This window comes from Oryctolagus cuniculus, chromosome 4 (genome assembly GCF_964237555.1).
Source record: "Oryctolagus cuniculus chromosome 4, mOryCun1.1, whole genome shotgun sequence".
Classification (NCBI taxonomy): Eukaryota; Metazoa; Chordata; class Mammalia; order Lagomorpha; family Leporidae; genus Oryctolagus; species Oryctolagus cuniculus.
Window position 1 is genome coordinate 25,560,431 of NC_091435.1, and position 22,521 is coordinate 25,582,951.

General features: G+C 38.2%; 1 long non-coding RNA gene across 1 annotated transcript in view; it reads right to left on the minus strand.

Annotated features, from left to right (window-relative positions):
- Window positions 1-546: 546 nt before the first annotated feature.
- Window positions 547-22,521, minus strand: part of LOC127482976 (uncharacterized) — a 176,254-nt gene continuing 154,279 nt past the window's right edge. Inside the window, exon 4 of the long non-coding RNA XR_007908981.2 lies at window positions 547-2,885. This is a non-coding gene — a long non-coding RNA (uncharacterized lncRNA). The remainder of the gene's footprint in view (window positions 2,886-22,521) is intronic.

Below are 22,521 nucleotides of genomic sequence, written 5' to 3' on the forward strand. Positions count from 1 at the left end.
TTGATGTGAATGGAAGGGGAGAGGGAGTGGGAAAGGGGAGGGTTGTGGGTGGGAGGGACGGTATGGGGGGGAAGCCATTGTAATCCATAAGTCGTACTTTGGAAATTTATATGCATTAAATAAAAGTTTAAAAAAAAAAAGAAATTATATCTCATATAAGTAAAAGTTTTTTATTTAACATACAAGTATTGGTGGATAAACATTATGTGATTTCCATACAAATATTTTTATTTAATATAGTTTATAGTGAATCTGATTAGCTAACCTACACCAATATAAGCTGTGATTGTTTTTTAGCAATGCAAAGTCTATTTCTACAGAGTACATAGATTTTTATGGAAAAATTATGAAAGAGTATTCCTAAATTACATTTATTTATTTAGCTAGTTATTGCCAGTAAATAAGTTTCTGGATATTAAATATCTACCATAAGAATGACCTTTTTCTTATTTTATTTATTTATTTATGAAAAATTTTATTTATTTATTTGATATAACAGCATAACAGAGGGAGAGAGAGAGAGTGAGAGCGAGCGAGAGAGAGAGATTTTCCATTTGTTGAGTCACTCCTCAAATGGCTGCAAAAGCTGGACCTGGGTTGAGCTGAAGCCAGGAGCCAGGAGGTTCTTCCAGGTCTCCCACATGGGTACAGGGGCCCAAGCACTTAGACCATCTTCTACTGCTTTCTCAGGCACAGTAGCAGGAAACTGGATCTGAAGTGGAGCAGCCGGGGCTCAAACCAGCACCCAGAATCCATATTTGCTGCAGATGCTGCAGTGGAGGTTTAACCTACCCTGTCAAAGCGCCGGCCCCTATTTACCTATTTCTAAGGAGAACAAATGTTATGTATTTTATTTATACAGAATTAGGATACTTTCCACTCTACCCTTCCTACTGCCCGTGCTCCCACCATCCCTCCTACTTCCTTTCTTATTCTTTCTGTTAATTTTTAATTTTTTTTATTTGAAGTACACACATTTAATCTATTTCACATGTACAGATGTCATATATAGATTTAGGAATGTAGTGATACTTCCCACCCTACCCCTCTTCCTGTCCACGCTCCCACCCTTCTTCCTCCTTCCTCTCTTATTCACTCTCTTAACTTTTACAATGATCTACTTTTCAGTTTATTTTACACTCATAAGATTAAGCCTATAGTATGCAACAAGTTCAATAAGTCATAAGAAAAAACACTGTTCCTCAGCAGTAGTGACAAGGGCTGTCAACAATCATCAAATCAGGCAGTGCTGTGGTATAGTGAGCTAAGCCTCTACCTGCAGTGCTAGCATCCCATATGGGTGCCAGTTCTAGTCCCGGCTACTCCACTTTTGATCCAGCTCTCTGCTAATGGCCTGGGAAAGGCAGTAGAAGATGGCCAAGGTGCTTGGGCCCCTGCCGTAATGTGGGAGAAGTGCTTGAACTGCACAAAGGATCTGTGTGGTTTTCAGTGTGGACAAGGAACCCTCTGCAATTACTTATCCCAGGCCACCACCGAGCTCTGAGCCTCTGATGCCAGATAGACTGATTGCCCAGACACCCAGCTACACTCTGCACAGGAACAGTGGGAATAGTCCCACTGTTATGGGGACAGAGGCTCCAATCAGCTCCTTGAGCCTACCTTGTCCATGGAGATAGCAAAGACCTTCCCAGAGCCAGCTGCCTGTGGGAACATGGTCTTGGCAGTCTGAGCCCCCAGGGCCTGTGATATATTGAGAGGATGGGGACAGCTCACATCCTATGTTGTTGCCTAGTCCCCTGTCAACCCTCCCAGCCAGATTCGGTCATTGAGGAACACAAATTTCCCTAAGGTAAAATCCCTTGTGTGGTGGAATGAGAAGGCCATGCCAAGATGACCACTGGCAACAGAAACTGCCTGGCAACAGGCTGTGATTGGATGGTTTCAGAAACCACATGACAATAGAGCCTGACTGGTAACAGGCTGTGATTGGATGACTTCAGAAACTGCCTGGCAACAGGTTGTGATTGGTTAGGGCATAGACCACCCCTTGACCAGATTGGCTGCCTTGGCAATATAAGCTGCTGTAGCAACTGAAATAAACGAGTCTGCAGGCTGCTTGCCTCTGGTCCGCTTTCACCTCACTCCCGGGGTCTGTGTGGTGTCTCCACGTCTCTTGCCTCCACCACACTCCTCCTCTCAGAGCAAATCCAACTCAACACCCTTGGTCACACAGGTGCCTGCAAGCCACTGCAGCCTCTACTGGTTTCAAGATGTTGCCTCTCCCTGCTAGTTGCCAGGTGCCCTTGTGGAGGTATGGGTAGAAAAAATCTGCTTTTCTTTTACTCGATTAGGTGGGTACCCTGCCCTCCTCCTAGGGCTCCAGGCTGGACTCAAAGTGTGGTTCATACGGTACTCCCTCAGGCAGTCCCTGGCTATGGGAATTATGTATGGTGTTGCTGCTTGCTGTTATGCGTCGGCACTTCCCACACTGCTTCACAGTGTCTATCTTCCTTCTGTAGAATTTCTACTATAAATTTTTCTCCAACACTCTCTTGGGAATGCATTTCCTCCACTTTTATTCTGCTATTTTCCCCTTGTCCAAAGCAGCAGATCTTTTCCCTATTCAGCCTTTTTAGAATCCTCATTTCCTTGATAAAATTAAGTAAGTGATGCTATTTCTTATAGAAGTAAATTTAAAAGTGTAAGTCACTCCTGCTTCTTTCATGACAGCTTTTATAATAGTGTTTGATTTTTTAAAATGCTGTGTGTTTAAATTATTATTTTCGGTCCTTTTTAACTACTATAAAAAGAAGTAGGCAGACAGCAGAGGGAGCTCGAGTTACCCATCCCTGTTCTCAGGAGCTGAGACATCATCAACCATTGCATTCATAAGCAGATGTGATATTCAGAGTCAATCCAACTACCTAAGGATGGAAGGAAGCAATAGATTAATTTATGAAGCTTTTCAAGGAGGAGCTGCAGCATAGATTTTCACTATTTTATACAACATTTTAAAAAGATTACTTTGAATGCTCTGGTAGAATGCAAAGGCTTGAGCAGTTTCCAAAACAACTTGGAGTCATGAGAGAGACTGAGTAATAATGAAGAATCCTTTTTGATTTGAGTTTCAGCGTATTTGGTATACATGGTCTATATCTCTCATACATAACAAAATATTGGTTTGCAGTAGTCACACTCTACTGTTATGTAAATGATGAAAGTCTTAACCTTTTTTTTTTCCATTTTTTCCTCTTAACACAATGACTTTAAATTTTTTCTCTAGAATGAATGCATGTAAAAAAATAATACTTAGGGCTAAGGCAATCCACTTTGTAACTTGTCCTTCAGCAGTAGCAAAATAGAGACTCCAACATTTAACATATCCTTCATTAGTGATACTGGGTATCTCTTTGAAAAAGCACACCAGGGGAAAAAAACAAGGAGAAATTCTGTTTAAGTCTTTTGCCAAAGTTTGTATATCTGGAGGTTCAGCTTTAAATAAGAAAATAATTCCTAAACCTCCTTTTGTGGCTTCTTAAAAGTGCTTATTGATTGCATGTTTGTAATGCCCATGTTATATAAAAGATATCTGTTTTCCATGAATATTTAATGGTCTTCAGCTTTGTTTTCTGATGTTATTTTCTCTTTCTTCATTGGCATATTCTGTCATAACAAATGGATAGCATGTTCCTTAGTGGTAGCAGAAAAATAACCACTTTCTTAAAAATAATACTTATTTATTTATTTATTTATTTGAAAGGCAGAGATACAGAGAGAAAAGGGGATAGAGTGATCTTTTATCCACTAGTTCACTCCTGAAATGGCTGCAACGACCAGGGCTGGGCCACGTGGAAGCCAGGAGCCAGAAGCTTCTTCCAGGTCTCCCACAAGGGTACAGGGACCCAAGGACTTGGTCTATTCTCTACTCTTTCCCAGGCACATTACCAGGGAGCTGGATTGGAGGTGGAGCAGCCAGGACTCAAACTGGTGCCCATATGAGATGCTGGCACTGTAGGCGGAGGCTTAACCTTTTATACCAGAACACCAGCTGCAAAAAAAATCTTTGATTTGTCTTCAACTAATCCAGTCTTGGGACTCTGACAACTCTTTTGGAAATCATTATTTGAAATTCCTGAGTACATTTTAATTACTCTTGTTAAATCCTCATTTAGAAACAATTTTGCAAGGGAATTTTTTAAACAACATAATATTTGAATATATCCTTCACAAATTATGTTGTCCTTATTTTTCCTGTTTAGAATGCATATATCCATACTTTACTTTTCATTAATCCTTTTTTCTTTCTAGTCATTCACCCATTGATAAAATTAATTTAAATATTTAAATATTGAAAGTTTCCTTTTTGTCACTATTTTCATCTAATAATGTGGTTTTTGCCACCTCCACCCTCCATCCTCATTAGTAGTTCTTGCCTCCTCCTAAAACAATCTTCTGTTAAAAAGGAATAGCTTTCAGCTATTGCACCAAATAGCAAATTAAGTTTCTGTGATTATAATTTAAGTACTCTTCATTTCTCTAATGGATTTTTATGACTAGGTAGAATATTTTCAAGTAGGAATGGGGGGATTTTTAGGGGTAAAGATATTATTCCTTGACTGTTTGCTTAAAATAAAAAAAAGGTCATATTGATTGGATTACACACATGCTTTCTTACTATAGAGAGATAGTTGCTCATCTGGAAGAAGAAATATTTTATTTTTAAACAATGTACACTCACTGTGAAGATAAGTCATATGCCTAAAAATGTATACATCCCTTTCAGAATCATTCATTTTAGGAAATATTTACATGCAAATTTTCAGGAGATCATCACTTTTTTTTCTAGCAATTTGTAACAAAATGCAAATATTTTGAAGTTTCATTAGGGTAAGAGCAAGTGGGATAAACAAAAAAAGCGGTTGAGGATATAAAATATAAGATTATCATATATACTAGCACTACCTACTAAGTTCATGATTTTGATATTTCTTAGATGCTTTAACTGTTAGGTTCTTTGTTCATAAAATTCTAAAAAATGTTATGCATTTATAGAAGTGCTTTCAGAAGGTAATGGACAATCTATGAAATACATGACTAAGTATATTTCGACATAACCTCTGGATAAGTATAAGATACCTTTAATTTTTTCAAAGATTTATTTATTTATTTGAAAGACAGAACTACAGAGGCAGAGAGAGGTCTTCCATCCGATGGTTCACTCCCAAAATGGCTGCAACAGCCATCACTGGGCTGATCTGATGCCAGGAACCTGGAGCTTCTTCCAGGTCTCCCACGTGGGTACAGGGGCCTGAGGACTTGGGCCTTCGTCCACTGCTTTCCCAGGCCATAGCAGAGAGTTGGATCAGAAGTGGAGCAGCTGCTACTTGAACTGGCACCCATGTAGGATACCAGCACCACAGGTGGCGGCTTTACACATTATACCGCAGTGCTTGCCTTGCCTTTAAATGTTTATACAAGTAATTATTGTATTTGTACTGGAAAAAGTTTTCATGAATTTTATCAAAAGGGAAAGATGATGGATAGAGATGATAGGTATTTATATAGATAGATGCACAGGTAGAGAAAAGAGAATATTGTATTGAAGTCATTGATATGATACACTAAAAATAATAATATAGATAAGTCAGAAATGTGTTTGGCATTCCCCTGTCCCAAAACCAGTCTTCTGTATATACATGTTTTTTGGAAATAAGGTAATAGAAAGTAGATGTCCTTGTCAGTTACTGAAGTAGGTAGTAAATCCACTTATAGTCATCAACATACAATCTGTGTTCATTTGCATCCCCTTGAGTTATTCCTATTCAATATCTATGGCTCACACCATGCTTAACCCTGGCTACTACCTCTTCTGTCCTTTCATATCCGTTGGTGACTCACATATAAAAGTTGTACTTGGAATTTGGAATTTCTGTCTTTACTACACTGCAGATTTTTTTTCCTGAAGATTTTATTTTATTTATTTGGGAAAGCAGAGTTATATATAGAGAGAGGGAGAACCAGAGATAGACATAAACAGAAACAGATGAAGAGACAGATAATCTATCCACTGGTTCATTATGCAAATGGTCATAACAGCTTTATCTGGGCCAGGCTGAAGCTAGGAGCCTGGAGTTCTACCTGGATGTCCTATGTAGGTGGTCAGGGCCCAGGTACTTGGGCCATTTTCCACTGGTTTCCCATGCACATTAGCAGGGAGCTGGATTGACAGTGGAGCAGCTAGAGCTCGAACCAGTGCTTATATATGATTCTGGCAATGCTGCTCCACAAAACTGCCCTCACACTGAAATTTTTTAATATTTAAAATAAAATGAAGAGAAAGGCATTAAAAATATTTCTCCTGGTATTCTGTTCATTTTGAGTAGAAAAGAAAAGGCTTACTGGGATTCGAGATTCAGCAAACCACAAACATATTTGGTCCTAATGCTGCTTTCTACTTGCCTCAGTGTACCGTACTACCAGATTGACATCATATCTTTCGTCTTTGAGCTCAAAGTACCTTTCCAAGTGTATCTAAGCTAAGTTTATAAGCATTTTCTGCTTACTTGTTTGAGATTTAAAAATGTATCCATAAAATATTAAATAATTGGTCAAAAACATTTTACAGAATGAATAATGACTTACAAATTTACAATAGTATCTTATAGCTTAATTAGATATTTGGTGAGCACATATGTCCCTTAAGCATGAAAAGAATTGAGCACATTGAAAATTAATCCAAAACAAAATGACATTATAGTCTTAAATATTACTTGCAAAAAAAAAAAAAGCCTAGGCACATTGTGAGTATGCAATAAATATACAAAATTACAGTTGGTAGTTGTAACACTGAAAAATATTTATTCATCATAACTTGGATGTAAGAAAGCAGAAGAAATATGTATTTGATTTTTAACATTGTGCATACTTAAAGAGGGAGAAAATGTTTCAAAGGACTGTGAGATGCCTGCATCCATATTCAAACATTAGTTTGATAATTACTGATATTTTAAAATCTTGTTGAAAATTATAGTTCTGCATTCTACCCATTTTGTAAAAGATGTAAGAAATTGCTAGAGGGGGTGTTTTTTCCTGTCTGCATGGTTTTCAGAGAGTGCATTTGCTCCATATTGATTTATCCGTATGGCATTTGATTATAGTGAAGGGAACTGCATATCCAACACCCATGCACAGCTATGCTAGGAGTTTCCCCTTCATGCTTCTGTACTCTTGATTATCAGACAGAACAGGTGGTTACCATGGGCAGCAAAACATAAGGGAAACTTGTTTAGAGACTGCTGATCGTATAAGCTACTGCAGTCCATGAGGACTTGAGCTGCTGTGCTTTCCTTCGGAAAACCCTAGAACAATTTATGTCTAAACAATTGGTGAGTGCCTGCTTTTGAAATAGATTCTTTTTTCCAACCATTTTGGAAAAGTTTCTTACATGTATGGATCAAAAACACAAAAATCCTAATTTGGAAGCCCTCATTAACACTCAACTATTGAAGGATTGGTACTGTGAAGTCATCACACAGAGATTAAATATTATTTTCTCTCTCTTTCATTCGTTTTCTGAATTTTATTATTTTTACAAAATACCTAATTGAAATAATTAGTCAAGAAACATCTAATTCATCTCTCCATGTAATATATTAATGTCCTTTTCAATTGTTTGGACTGATTATAATTATTCCTAACTTCATTAGTAAACTTTCACTTAATAGAAGAAAGGGGATATAGCAAGAATAAAGATAATGGAAAGATAATAATATAAATATCTTTATTTCCAAAAAAATTCAGTTACACATTTACATTTTTTTCATTTTTTTAAACTTTTATTTAACGAATATAAATTTCCAAAGTACAGCTTATGGATTACAATGGCTTCCCCCCATAACGTCCCTCCAACCTCCAACCCTCCCCTTTCTCACTCCCCCTCCCCTTCCATTCACATCAAGATCCATTTTCTATCCTCTTCATATACAGAAGATCAGTCTAGCATACACCAAGCAAAGATTTCAACAGTTTGCTCCCACACAGAAACACAAAGTGAAAAACACTGCTTGAGTACTAGTTATAACATTAAATCTCAATGTACAGCATACTAAGGACAAAGATCCCACACGAGGAGTAAGTGCACAGTGACTGCTGTTGTTGACTTAACAAATTGACACTCTTGTTTATGGCTTCAGTAATCACCCTAGGCTTTTACATTTTAAGAAAATTAATCTAGCACAGTGTCCTGTCCTCTTTGTATTTATACATATTTTATACATATTATACATATTTTGTATTTATACATTTTTATAAAATGGAACTATCTTCATTAACTATTCCAAATTTAATAGATTATTAATTGCATGCATTATTTTATTATAAATAAAAATAAATGCGTATACAAAACATATATTTTTATCTTCCTAATATATTTTCTAAAATATTTTCTTTTGTATAAAACTATATAATAAAAAATAGTATACATACAAAGAAATGTACAGAAGAGTTTTTTTGGTCATCTGATAACTCTTATAACCAACACCCAAATTAAGAAAAAAAGCATTGGGCCAGCATTGTATAGTTGGTAATGCCTCTACCTGCTATACAAGCATTCCATATGGGCACAGGTTCAAGGCTTGGCTGCTCCACTTCCAATATAGCTTTCTGCTAATGCTCCTGGGAAAGCAGCAGAAGAGGGCCCACGTACTTGGGCCCCTACACCCTCATAGGAAACTCAGATGCAGCTTCTGGCTCCTGGCTTCAGCCTTGCCAAGCCTCAGCCATTGTGACCACTTTGAGAGTGAAGCAGCAGATGGAATCTTCTCTCTCTATCTCTCTGTTTGTGCTTGTATGTGTGTGTGTGTATGTGTCTCCTTCTCTCTCTGTAACTTTGATGTTTAAATACATAAATAAATAAATAAATAAATCTTTTTAGTGCCCCAAGACTCTTCACAATTCTCTTTCTCAATTTCAATTCTTTTTTAATATGTGAAACAAAAGTGTATTGTCATTTACCTGGTATAATTCAGCGACCACTATTTGTAAGTATATACCAAATGACATTAAGCAATTTTGAATCTCTCTCTCTATATTATATATATATATATATATATATATATATATAAAACACATATGGGTGTGTGTGTGTGTGTGTGTGTGTAACTACCACAAATAAGAGAAAACATACAATATTTGTCTTTTTGGGTGTGACTGTTTTCACGTATCATAATGATCTCCAATTGCATCCATTTTGCTACAAATGTCCAGATTTCATTGTTTTTTTTTTTTTTAATAGCTAAATAAGATTCTATCATGTATATATACACAGGTATATTTAGTAGTTAGTGGATGGACATCTAGGTTGGCTCCATATCTTAGCTATTGTGAATGCAGCTACCATAAATACAGGAGGGCAGGTGTCTCTCTCATATGTTGGTTTCATTCCAAGAGTGGGTCATTTGGTAAGTCTGTTTTTAGTTTTCTGAGGTATCTCCATAAAGTTTGTAACATAGTGTATTAGGGTGCATTTTTCTCCACATCCTTGCCAGCATTTGTTATTTTAGGATAATATCTAGTTTAACTGGGATGAGGTGCTACCTTGTGCTGTTTTTTATTTGCATTTCCCTGATGGCTAGTCATCCTGAGGATTTTTCATGCATCTTTGGCCATTTGTATTTCATCCTCTAAAAAATGTCTGCTCATATCCTTGCCCATTTCTTAACTGGATTGTTTGTTTTATTGTTGTTGAGTTACTTGAGTTCCTTATAAATTCTGGATATCATTTATTCCGTGCATAGTTTGTGAATATTTTCTCCCATTTTGGCAGCTACTTCTTCACGTTGTTTATTTTTTCCTTTGTAGTGCAGAAGCTTCTTATCTTGATGTAATCTCATTTGTCTATATTTTTATTGCCTGTGCTTCTGGGATCTTATCCAAAAAGTCTTTGCCTATGCCAACGTTTTGAAGTGTTTACCCTATATTTTCCTCTAGTAGTTTGATGGTTTCAGGTCTCAGGTTTAGATTATTGGTACACTGTGAGTTGATATTTGTATAGAGTTTAAGGTAGGATTTTTGTTTCAAACTTCTGCATGTGGAAATCCAATTTTCTCAACACCATTTGTTGAAGAGACTGTCCTGTCTCCAGGGAATGAGTTCAGCTCCTTTTTCAAATATTAGTTAGTTGTAGATGAATGGTTTAATTTTTGAGGTTTCTAGTCTGCTCCATTGGTCTATGTGTCTATTTTTGTGCCAGTACCAAGGTTTTTTCTTTATGACAGCCATGTAGTATATCTTGAAATCTGGTAATGTGATGCTTCCAACTTTGTTTTTATTTTTTTATTGTTTTTATTTATTTACTTGAGAGGAAGTGTTATAGATAGAGAGGGAGAGACACAAAGAGGTATTCCATTTGCTGGTTCACTGCACCTGCTTATTCATTTCCATCTACTGGTCACCCAAATGGCCACAACAGTCTGAGCTGTGCAAATCCGAAGCCAGGAGCCAGGAGCTTATTCCAGGTCTCTCATATGAGCGTAGGGGCTCAAGCACTTGGACCATCTTCTGCTGATTTCCCAGGCCATCAGCAGGGAGCTGGAGGTGAAACAGCGAGGACTAGAACTGGCTCCCATATGGAATGCAGGCGCCACAGGGGGATGCTTAACCTACTATAACATGGTCCCTGTTTTTATTGCTTAAGATTGCTTTGGCTATTCTGAATCTTTTGTGTTCCCATATGCATTTTACAGTTTTTTCCCTAGATCTGTGAAGTATATCTTTAGAATTTTGATTGGTATTGTATTGAATCTATAAATTTCTTTGGGTAGTATGGACATTTTGATATTAATTCTTCCAATCCATGAACATTGATGATTTTTCCATTTATGTATCTTCTATTCCTTTCATTAATATTTTGTAATTTTCATTGTATAAATATTTCATACCCTTGGTTAAATTTATCTTGAGATATTTAAAAGAATTTTGTAAATATTGTAAGCTGGACTGCTCTTATAAATTCTTTCTCAACCAGAGCATTGTTTTTGTATAAGAATGCTATTTATTTTTGTGTCTTCAGCTAATATCTGGAAAATTTGCCAAACTCTCTTATCATTTATGATAGTCTCTTAGTGCATTCTTTTTGTTCCTTATATAAGGATCCTATTGTCTACAAACAGGGACAGTTTGGCTTCTGGTTCTAAAATTTGTATACCTTTAATTTCCTTTTCTTACTTAATAGCACTGGGTAAACTGTCCAGAGCTATATTTAATTATAGGGGTGAGAGGGGGAGATTTGTCTGCTTCTAGATATTATTGGAAATGCTTTCAGCATTTCACCATCAATATGATGCTGGATGTTTGTTTGCCATGTATTGCCTTGATTGTGTTGAGGCATATTCTTTCTCCACTCAATTGTTGAGGTTTTTTTCCTTTATCATGAAGTAATGTTGCATTTCATCAAATGCTTTGTCTGAATCTATTGAGGTGATCATGTGATTTATTTCCTCTTTTTTTACCTAGTGTATCACACTTTTAGGTTTGCTTAAGCGGAACTGTCATCACATCCCTGGGATCAATCCCACTTGGTCAGGGTGGATGATCTTTTTGATATGCTGCTGTATTTGATTGGCAAGTAATTTGTTGTGAATTCTTACACCTATATCTATCACACATATACTCTCATTCTCTTTTTTATTATATCTTTCTCTGGTTTTGAAATTAAGGAAATGCTTTCCTCATAGAATAAGTTTGAATAGTTTAAGAATTGGTATTTTTTTTAACTTTTATTTAATGAATATAAATTTCCAAAGTACAGAATATGGATTACAATGGCTTCCCCCCCATAACGTCCCTCCCACCTGCAACCCTCCCCTTTCCCACTCCCTCTCCCCTTCCATTCACATGAGGATTCATTTTCGATTCTCTTTATATACAGAAGATCAGTTTAGCATACATTAAGTAAAGATTTCAACAGCTTGCTCCCACACAGAAACATAAAGTGAAAAATACTGTCTGAGTACTAGTTATAGCATTAAATCTCAATGTACAGCACACTAAGGACAAAGATCCTACACGAGGAGTAAGTGCACAGTGACTCCTGTTGTTGACTTAACAAATTGACACTCTTGTTTATGGCATCAGTAATCAGCCTAGGCTCTTGCCATAAGCTGCCAAGGCTATGGAAGACCACTGAGTTCACTGACTCTGATTATATTTAGACAAGGCCATGGTCAAATCTCTTCCCTTCAGAGAAAGGTACCTCCTTCTTTGATGACCCATTCTTTCCACTGGGATCTCATTCGTGGAGATCTTTCATTTAGTTTTTTTTTTTTTAACTTTTATTTAATGAATATAAATTTCCAAAGTACGACTTATGGATTACAATGGCTTTCCATGCCTGAAATACTCTCATGGGCATTTCAGCTGGATCCGCATGCCTTAAGGGCTGATTCTGAGGCCAGAGTGCTATTTAGGACATCTGCCATTCTATGAGTCTGCTGTGTATCCCGGTTCCCATGTTGGATCGTTCTCTCCCTTTTTGATTCTATCAGTTAGTATTTGCAGACACTATTCTTGTTTCTGTGATCCCTTTGGTTCTTAGACCTATCATTATGATCAATTGTGAACAGAAATTGATCACTGGGACTAGTGAGATGGCATTGGTACATGCCACCTCGTTGGGATTGAATTCGAATCCCCTGGTATGTTTCTAACTCTACCGTTTGAGGTAAGTCAGCCTGAGCATGTCCTAAATTATACATCTCTTCCCTCTCTTATTCCCACTCTTATATGTAACAGTGATCACTTTTCAGTTAAGTTTCAGGACTTAAGAATAATTGTGTATTGATTGCAGTATTCAACCAAAAGTATTAAGTAGAACAAACAAAAAAATACTAAGAGGGATAACATATTAAGTTGCTCATCAACAGTCAGGGTGAGGGCTGATCAAGTCACCGTTTCTCATAGTGTTCATTTCACTTTAACAGGTTTCCTTTTGTGTGCTCAGTTAGTTGTCACCAATCAGGGAGAACAAGTGGTATTTGTTCATTTGGGATTGGCTTATTTCACTCAACTTAATGTTTTCCAAATTGCTTTCTCCAATGTTGGTAGAATTCTGCAGTGGTACTGGAATTTTCTTTTTTGGGATGATCTTTATTACTGATTTAATCTCAGTCTTAGTTATTGGTCCATTCACGCCTCTATGTCTTCATGCCTCAATTTTGGTTAATTGTATTTATCAATAAATCTCTCCATTTCTTCCAGATTTTATAATTTGTAGGAATAAGCTGTTTGTAATAATTCCTAATAACTCCTTATTTATATGTTGTATCCATTGCAATATTTCCCCTCTTCTTTTCTGATGGTATTAATTTGGGCTATCTCCCCCTTTTTGGTTAGTTGGGCCAATGGTTTACCATTTTTTTCCAAAAAACTGTTCTTCATTTTGCTCATATTTTGCATAAAACATTTCTATTTTGTTTATTTCTTCTGTAATTATTATTATTTCTTCCACCTACTAATTTTGGATTTGTTTTTGTTTTTCTAGGTCCTTAAGATGTATTATTAAATAAAATTTTGATACCTTTACAATCTATATCTGTAGGCACTTATTTCAAAAATTTTTCCTCAATAATACTTTTGCTGCATCCCATAAGCTATAATATATTGTTTTCATTTTCATCCATTTCAAAGACATTTTTATTTCCTGTGTGATTTCTCATATGACCCACTGTTCATTCAGGAGCATGTTGTTCAATTTCCATGTGTTTGTATATTTTCCAGAGTTTCTTTTGTTGTTTATTTTCAGCTTCAACCCATCATGTTAAGAAAAGAGACTAATATGATTTAAATTTTCTGAATTTGTGGAGAAGTTTTATAGCGTAGTTAGTATATGGTGTATCCTATAGAACATTTTATATACTAATGAAAAATGTTGTGTGGTGAAATGTTCCATAGATATCTTTTGGTTCCACGTGGTTTATACTGTTGATTAGCTCTTTTGTTTCTTTGTTGTTTTCTCGTCTGGTTCATCTGTCCATTGATGGAAGTAGATGTCCATTATTTTTGAATTGGTCTTTATATGTCTCTTTTGATCATTAATATTTGTGTTATAAATATTATTTATTATTATTATTAATAATACTTAATATATTATATTATTTAATTATTGTGTTAAAGCTAGTTGCTATGGCATTGGGTTCATGTACATTTACTGTAGTTATGTCTTCTGGATTGATTCTTTGCTTATTACATAATGATGTTCCTTCTATCTCTAAATTTTTTTTGTCTTAACGTTTATTTTGTTTGATATGAGATGAACTACTCTTGCTTGTTTTTGATTTCCATTGGCATGAGATGTCTTTTTCCATCCTTTTGCTTTCAATTTGAAATTGGAATCCCCTGGTATGTTTCTAACTCTACCGTTTGAGGTAAGTCAGCCTGAGCATGTCCTGAATTGCACATCTCTTCCCTCTCTTATTCCCACTCTTATATGTAACAGTGATCACTTTTCAGTTAAGTTTCAACACTTAAGAATAATTGTGTATTGATTACAGTATTCAACCAAAAGTATTAAGTAGAACAAACAAAAAAATACTAAGAGGGATAACATATTAAGTTGTTCATCAACAGTCAGGGCAAGGGCTGATCAAGTCACCATTTCTCATAGTGTTCATTTCACTTTAGCAGGTTTCCTTTTGGGTGCTCAATTAGTTGTCACCTATCAGGGAGAACATATGATATTTGTCCCTTTGGGATTGGCTTATTTCACTCAGCATAATGTTTTCCAAATTCCTAAGAGGGATCACTCTCCTTTGTTCCTTTCCTAGGAGGATTTCTGCCTTCACATTCTTTCTTGATGATGATTACGGTCCTGTTTCTGTATGAAGAACATCCTTAAATATCATTTGTAAGGCTGACTGGGTGGAGAAAATTTGTTTTTTATTTTTTGCCTTGGAAGGTCCTTATTTCACCTTCGTTTATGAATGAAAGCTTCATTGGACAATAGCATTCTGGTTTGCCAGTTTTTTTTTTTTTTTTTCTTTTAGGACTTGGGTTATTTCTCCATTCTTTCCTTGTCCGTAGTGTTTATGTTGAGAAATCTCCTGTCAATCTGATGGGAGTTCTTTTAAATAGTATCTGGCATTACTCTCTTGAAAATTTTAGGATATTCTTTTATGTTTTACTTTTGAAAGTTTGTAATTTTTCTTGGTAAAGATCTTTTCTAGTCATTCCTATTTGGGATTCTGTGCTTTCTGTATTTAGATGTCCCTATCTTTTTCCAAATTGGTAAAGTTTTCTGATATTATTTCACTAAAAATGCTGACTAAGTCATTCTGTTTACTATACCTTCAGCATCTCTTAAGACTTCTATATTTGGGGATTGGAGTGGTGGTACAGTAGTTTAAACCACTACCTGCAATGTCAGCATCCCATATGGCACTGGTTTGAGTACCAGCTTCTACAGTTTTGATCTAACACCCTGTGCATGCATATGGAAAAGCCGTAGAAGATGGCATAAGTGCTTGGGCCCCTGAAACCCACATGAAAGACCAAGATGAAGATCCTGATTCCTGGCTTCATCCCAGCTGAGCCCTTATAGCCATTTGGGGAGTGAACCAGTGGATGGAAGATCACTCTGTGACTCTTTGTCTCTCCTCTCTCTGTGTAACTCTGTCTTTCAAATACGTATTTGAAAAAAATAAAATTCTTTTTTAAAAACACACCCTAAAATATTTAAGTTTCAAGAAAAGACATATATTTGGTTTTTAGATGAACTCCCATAGGTCCTGAATAGTGTTATAGTGTTTTCAGTTTTTTTAAGTTCTTACTTCTCCCTCCTTCTCCTCCTTCTCCTTCTTTTTGTCTTACTGAAACCTTTCAAAGGATCTTTAATCAAATATTCTTTCTTCTGCCTCACCAAGTCTGTTGTTAAGGCATTCCACTCTATTTTTTATTTGACTTATTAAATACTTCATGTAATATTTCTGGTTGTTTAATATTTCTATCTCTTTGCATGATTTCTCATCTACATTATGTAGTGATTTTAAAATATCACTATTTTTCTGTGTTTTGGAGTAATCTTACAATCATTTTTTATTCTTTGGAAATTCATATTTTTCCTCTTTTTCCCAGTGCAAAATTGATGAATTGTTGCACTCCTTTTGGGGAGAAATATTGTCTTTTCTGTCCATTTTTTTGTGTTTGTATTTTGATTTTTTTTTTTGCATATCTGGGTGTACCTCATTACTATCTCCTCTGGAGGATGGATTTTTATTTTAATGAAGGCATTATTCACTGCTCCTCTGGGGCTTGGTGGAGTGCCTAATACACAAAAGTTCTAATGATGTGTACTGGGTTATGCCATGGTGAACTAGCCTACAGTGGACTTATGGTGCCAGTGCACCCACTCAGGCACATGCTCTGTTTAGAGCACTGACCACTGTGTAGTGTATGCCCTGGCCTCTCCACAAGATCCTTCCCTAACATGCATGGAACTCTGGGTCTACCCAGTCATACAGGATGGGTGTATAGGAACCCAGTTGCAGCTGAGAACCCTCTCAGTTCCGTGGCCTGGGCCCAGAACTCCCTAAGATAGAGGGCTCCATGGGTCTGCTCTCCAAGCTGAAGAATGCCCCGTCCTCAGTGGCCTCTGGCAATGGCAGAACTTTCCACTGTTCACTTACTGAGAGCTGTACTGCAGTTCCATCTTAGCAAATTGAGTCTGGTGCTTTGACAGGGGAAGCAAAGGGAGGATATACGACCTCCCTTCATAGCACAGTCACCCGAACTCCTCCTATCTCCTGATGCCAAAATCAAGATAGTCGGGATTATGGAATTCTCCCTCACTCAAAGTGGCCAGTGGCATGGGTTGTAGTAGTCTTCTCGTACCTTGCCCAGGGAAATTGTACTTCTCAACTAGGAGCTGGCTCCTTATACGCAGAGGTGGCTGATGGCAGTGTATACAGTGTGTATGTGTGTGTGTGTGTGTCCTTTCTCTTCACTGTTTCATGGAGTCTCTGTTCTGTTCCATCTGTTCTGCACTGAAACTTTCTCTGTCTCTTAGGAATGTGACCCTTCCTTTGTTCTTTCTGACACCTTTCTGTGGCTGAGAGCAGTGCAGCGTCTCACTATTCACTCTTCTTGTATCTCCCCAGTTTCTTCTTTACTCATTTTCTGTCCCACTTCTTCCCAACAAGAAAGACTTCCTTATTGTTTATCTTTGAAAATTAATACTTATTTATATGAGAGACAGAGAAAGAACTAATTCACATTTAAAATGTTGCAAAAACACCTAGGGATGGGTCAAGCTACAGTCCAAAGCTGGGAGGTGGAAGGTTATTACAGTCTCTAGCTGGCAGAAACCCAATTACTTGAATTATTACCCCTATCTCCCACGATCTGCATTAACAGGAAGTTTGGCTCAGGATCCATACCTGGCAATTAAATCTAGATACTCCAATGTGAGAAAACTGCTAGGGTAACCGTCTATCCTATTTACTTTTTAATATACTTGTTTATTCATTTGAAAGTCAGAGTGACACATGCAGAGAGCAGGAGAAACAGAGAGATATCACAATGTACTGATTCAGTCCCCAAATGTTTCGTCAGAAAGGGCTGGGCCATGTTGAAAACAGGGGCCAGGAACTCCAGCCAAATTGCCCATGAGGTTGACAGAGATCCAAGTAACTGGGCTATCATTCAGTTCCTTCCCAGGTGGATTGGCAGGAAGCTAGATTGGAAGCAGACTTGCTGGGACTCAAAAAAATCACTCCACTATGTGATGAGAGATTCCCAAACCATGGTTTAACTTCAGAACCATGTGCACCTAAACCCACTTCATTCATTAATTTTTTTTCTATTTCTGAGTACATAGAAACTCTAATTCAAAGAGAGAAAACCTATATGTGGAAATAAACCTTATTACAATATAATGAAAATATACAAAATAAAACCTAGAGCAATCACTAGAAAAATTCAGTACTTGGTTATGTAGGCTTTGATCAGGATTATAACTCCTATTAAATATTTCTCCCCAAGTGTGTTAAGTTGTAGACATATTTAGAATTGTTGCATATAATAAAAATAAATCTAACACTTTCCAGTTTTAGTTTTTCAATCTGATTAGCTTCCCATTAAAGTATTTTCCTCACTCTGAAGTTCTAAGCCCAAAGTGAACATATGACATCTCTTTTATTTCCTTTGAAGCATTTGACCCTACAAACCACTGACTGAAGCTGATTATTGGATGGATTTTGACATATCCAATTTTTGTGGAATTATAGAACTAAGTCACATACTTATGAGGGGATAATGAAAATTATAGGATGGGAACCAAATAGCATTTGTGAATTAAATTAAGGATAAAATATTTATGGATAAGAATATATGTATGTCTCTCTTTTGGAAAACCTAAAATAGAGTGATACAATATGTAAGGCATTAGAGTTTAAAATTGAGTTTACTAGAATAATACATATATATAAAATTCTTTACAAATACAGCATGTTAGTCTATGAAAATAAGTATATATATTTCTTATTTTACTGTCTGTATCATTTCATGATCATAGGTCTCATTCCTTTAGCTCTAGTTTCTTTGGTCTGTAAGCAAATATGGATATAATTTAGCACGTTTCTTATATGTTTGCTTTTCATGGAAAAGGGATGTTATAGTTTGTTTTTAGGCAGTACAGATTCCTCAGGAAAAAAGTTATAGGGGGCATATTTAAGTATGTGAAACAATTGAGCCTTATAATTTTTTTGAATTAAGAGAAAATGAGGAGCAACACAAAGAAATGGAAAAATTGAACTTTATCAGAAACACATGGTAAGCTATAGGGGAAAATGGGAAATAGGCTAAGAGGAAAAAAGAACATGTGAATTGGAAGATATAAAGCAAAAATGAAAACATTTCATTAGGAAGCAAGGCTGTGACTGTGCACTGTAACTACTATTTAGAAAACTGGAAATGTGAAGACCAGCAGCCTGGAAGTAAACACAAAAGCAACAATTTTGTATCATGACTCTTATGATTTCCAGAACCATAGAAATTCACTAAAATATCAATTGGAAAACACAGAAGAAAGTGCAGAGAATAATGTAGGTTGTTAATGGCAGATATAATGAGATTTTTATAAAAGTCAATCAAAATCAAAGGAATATACAAAAGTATACTTTCTCTCTGTGGGATAGTTTCTGTGAGGGTTTCAGATGGATAACAGTGTTTGCAAACTTAAAGACTAGTAGATTCATTAGTCATGTTAAAGAGTACTTTATAAAAGTGTGCAACCAGAGCCTGGCATTGTGGTATGGTGGGTTAAACAGCTGCCTGTGACCCTAGCATCCCATATGAATACTGGTTTGAGTCCCAGTGGCTGCTCCACTTCTGATCCAGTTCCCTGGTAGTGAGCCTGGTAAATCAGTGCACGTTGGTCTGAATACTTGGCCTCTACCACCCTTTTGAATTCTAGGATCCTGGCTTTGGCCGGGCTCAGCCCTGGCCATTTGTTACCATTTGGGAGTGAACCAACTGATGGTAAATCTCTCTCCCTCTCTCTCTCTCTGCGTGTGTGTGTGTGTGTGTGTGTGTGTATCTCATTCTGCCTCTCAAATAAATAGATAAAAGCAGTCTTTAAAAATTAAATAAAAGTTTCCTCCCTGGTCTTATGGGAAACAGGAAATATACTGGACATTATTTGTTCTGACTGGCCTGTTTGGCCTCTTGGAGTTGTTCTCTGGTAATTACTTTTGTGTGGATCACAGATGTTCTCTGGCTATGAGATCTACAGGTTGTTTTATTAGGGATTCATTCCAGGTTATTACAGTCTCAGAACTGTCATGAACTGTTACATCATAGTGACAGTCAAGCACTTAATATTTTATTTGAGAAAGGTTTTCCCTTGGGTAAAATGGTGTAACCTCCTTTTCTGTCCTATCCCTCTACCATGAGCTTAAGTATGACCCCAAACACCAAAAGCCAATGCTAAGACAAATGACTTCCTGAACAATTCTCTATGTCTAACATTCAAGAGTGTCCCTATCGACTGTCTTGTACAAATAATGGAGGATTAGGGTTGGATTGGACTCACTTGGTTATTAGGAAGTTTCACTCTACTACCATTGTTTTGGCAGGGGGCAATTATGCTTTCAATGTTCAGTTTACTTAGCACAAAAGCCTCCCTTTCATTTATACTGCCATAAGTAACAAGGTTTCCTCCTTTCTTAAGATGACTACTATTCCACACATTCTCCTCTTTTCATTAATCTGTTAATAGAGGCCATTTTCACATCTTGGCTACCTTGAATGAAACTGCAATGAACATGTGAAAGCACTTGCTTGTCTCTTTGAAATCCCAATTTCAATTCTCTTGGATAATGCCCAGAAGTGAGATTGTTGTTTCATATGGTTATTCATAGCTCCATTTTTAACTTTTTGAATAATTTTTATTCTGTTTTCCATAGCTCCTCTATCATTTTACATTCCCACTGTGAGGAGCAGCCCGGACTGGACTGAGTTACTGGAATTAAGACTTATTCTATGCATCTGCTCTCCCACAATATGGCGCTGGGAGAGAAGTAAACAGCTTCTGCACAGCTGCCTCCAGTTCAACCAATAAACTGTGGGGCTTGCTCCTGATTGGAGGAGAGCAGCGTACTCGGCGTGTGGGCAGCCGAGTTGGGATTGGCAGAGGAGGACTATAAAGGAGGAGAGAGACGTACTCGGCATGTGGGTAGCAGAGTTGGGATTGGTGGAAGAGGACTATAAAGGAGGAGAGAGACAACATGCACCAGAAACATCTAAGGGGAACATCTAGGGAACACCTGTGCAGCCCCCCGAGAGAGCCGGCCGGCGGTGTGCCGCTCCCCTGCGGAAGTGGGGAATGTGGCCAGGGGGAACTGCCCTTCCACGGAGGTGGAAGGGATAGTAGCCAACCCGGGAAGAACCAGCAGCAAACCCGGGGAGGGCCGAGCAGACAAAAGAACAGCGCAGGGTCCTGTGTTGTTCCTCCACGAAGAGGGGGAGCGACATAATGGTGCCGTGACTCGGATAGGAAACCTAGGACGGATAGAAAACTTAGGAGGGAAGAAACAGGAAGAAGTGGAAAATACCGGAGAGAGAGACTAGCAAACAGCCTAGGGGAAAGCCGGACGAAAAAGGTGCCGGAAGAAGCTATTGAAAGCCTAGGCATAGACTCGGATACGGACTACGGGGGGAAGCTGGGAGAAATCTCTAAGGTCGAAAGCGAAAGTGAAAGCTAGAACAAACAGACTCGGATACAGACTGTGGGGAGAGGCCAGGAGAAATGAGGGAGGAATATTGTTGGAGGAAAGCTTGGGGAAACATACCGGGTAGAGAAAAATGTTAGGAAAATTGAAGCCGCGGGGGGCAGGCCGAGGCAGAAACGAAAGCCACTTTGGGATTCTCAAGTTAGCCCGGGAATAGGGGGCAAAAAGTTGAAACCAGAAGCTGAAACGTAAGCCAGATTGGGATCCGTCTGATTAGCCCGGGGAGCAAAGGACGGGAAGCCAAACCGTGGGGCGGAGACGTAAGCTGGGTTGAATTCGCCAGGCTAGCCCGGGGAACTTGGATTGAATGCTAGTGGTGGAGATGCAAGCTATGCTGTGTGACTCGCGGAAGCCGCCGCGTGCAGAGAGAGCACGGGGCGTGAATAGATAGGGAACGCGGGGCTGGCGCTAGGCCATGGTTCAGACGCGAAAGGGCTAGTGATAGACCGCGGAGTGTGCGCGCGAAGCCGAGCCGCGCAGAGCCGGGAGCCCGCCGGCGGGGCGAGGCGCCAGGAAGCCGCGCGGAGCCGTGAAGCTGCCGCGGGGCGGGAGCCGGGAAGCCGCGGGGATAAGAGAAACAGAAGTTTAGAAGTAAAATGAGAGCAGGAAGCTGCGGGGATAAGAGAAACAGAAGTTTAGAAGTAAAATGAGAGTGGGAAGCTGCGGGGATAAGAGAAACAGAAGTTTAGAAGTAAAATGAGAGCGGGAAGCTGCGGGGATAAGAGAAACAGAAGTTTAGAAGTAAAATGAGAGAAATAGGAATGCTGGAAGATAGAAGTAAAATGGGAGAAATAGGAATGCCCGGAGATAGAGAAATAGAGAAATAGAAAGGCCTCCCCACAACATGGCAATGAGAAAGCTTGGATTCGGTCTGCCTGATTAAGTGAGGCGATGAGCACCTGCGGGCGGCTAGCAGCTTATGCGCCGCAGGTCACCGAAGACAGGCACAAATTAACATCAGTAAGGCCTCCCCACAATACAGCAATTAGGAGGCTTGGATTCGGTCTGCCTGATTAAGGCGGTAAGCACCAGCAAGCAGCTCGACCAGAGTATGAGCTGCAGGTCACCGAAGATAGGCACGAACCAACACTAATAAGTCTCCCCCACAATACGGCAATGAGAAGGCTTGGATTCGGTTTGCCTGATTGTTAGGGCTTGTAAGCCCCTGCGGGCAGAGCAGAGCATGCGCTGCAGGGCACCGAATACAGGCACGCATCAGCGCCTAAAAACCTCCTCACAACATAGCAAAGAGAGGACCCGGATTTGGTTTGCCTGATTGATA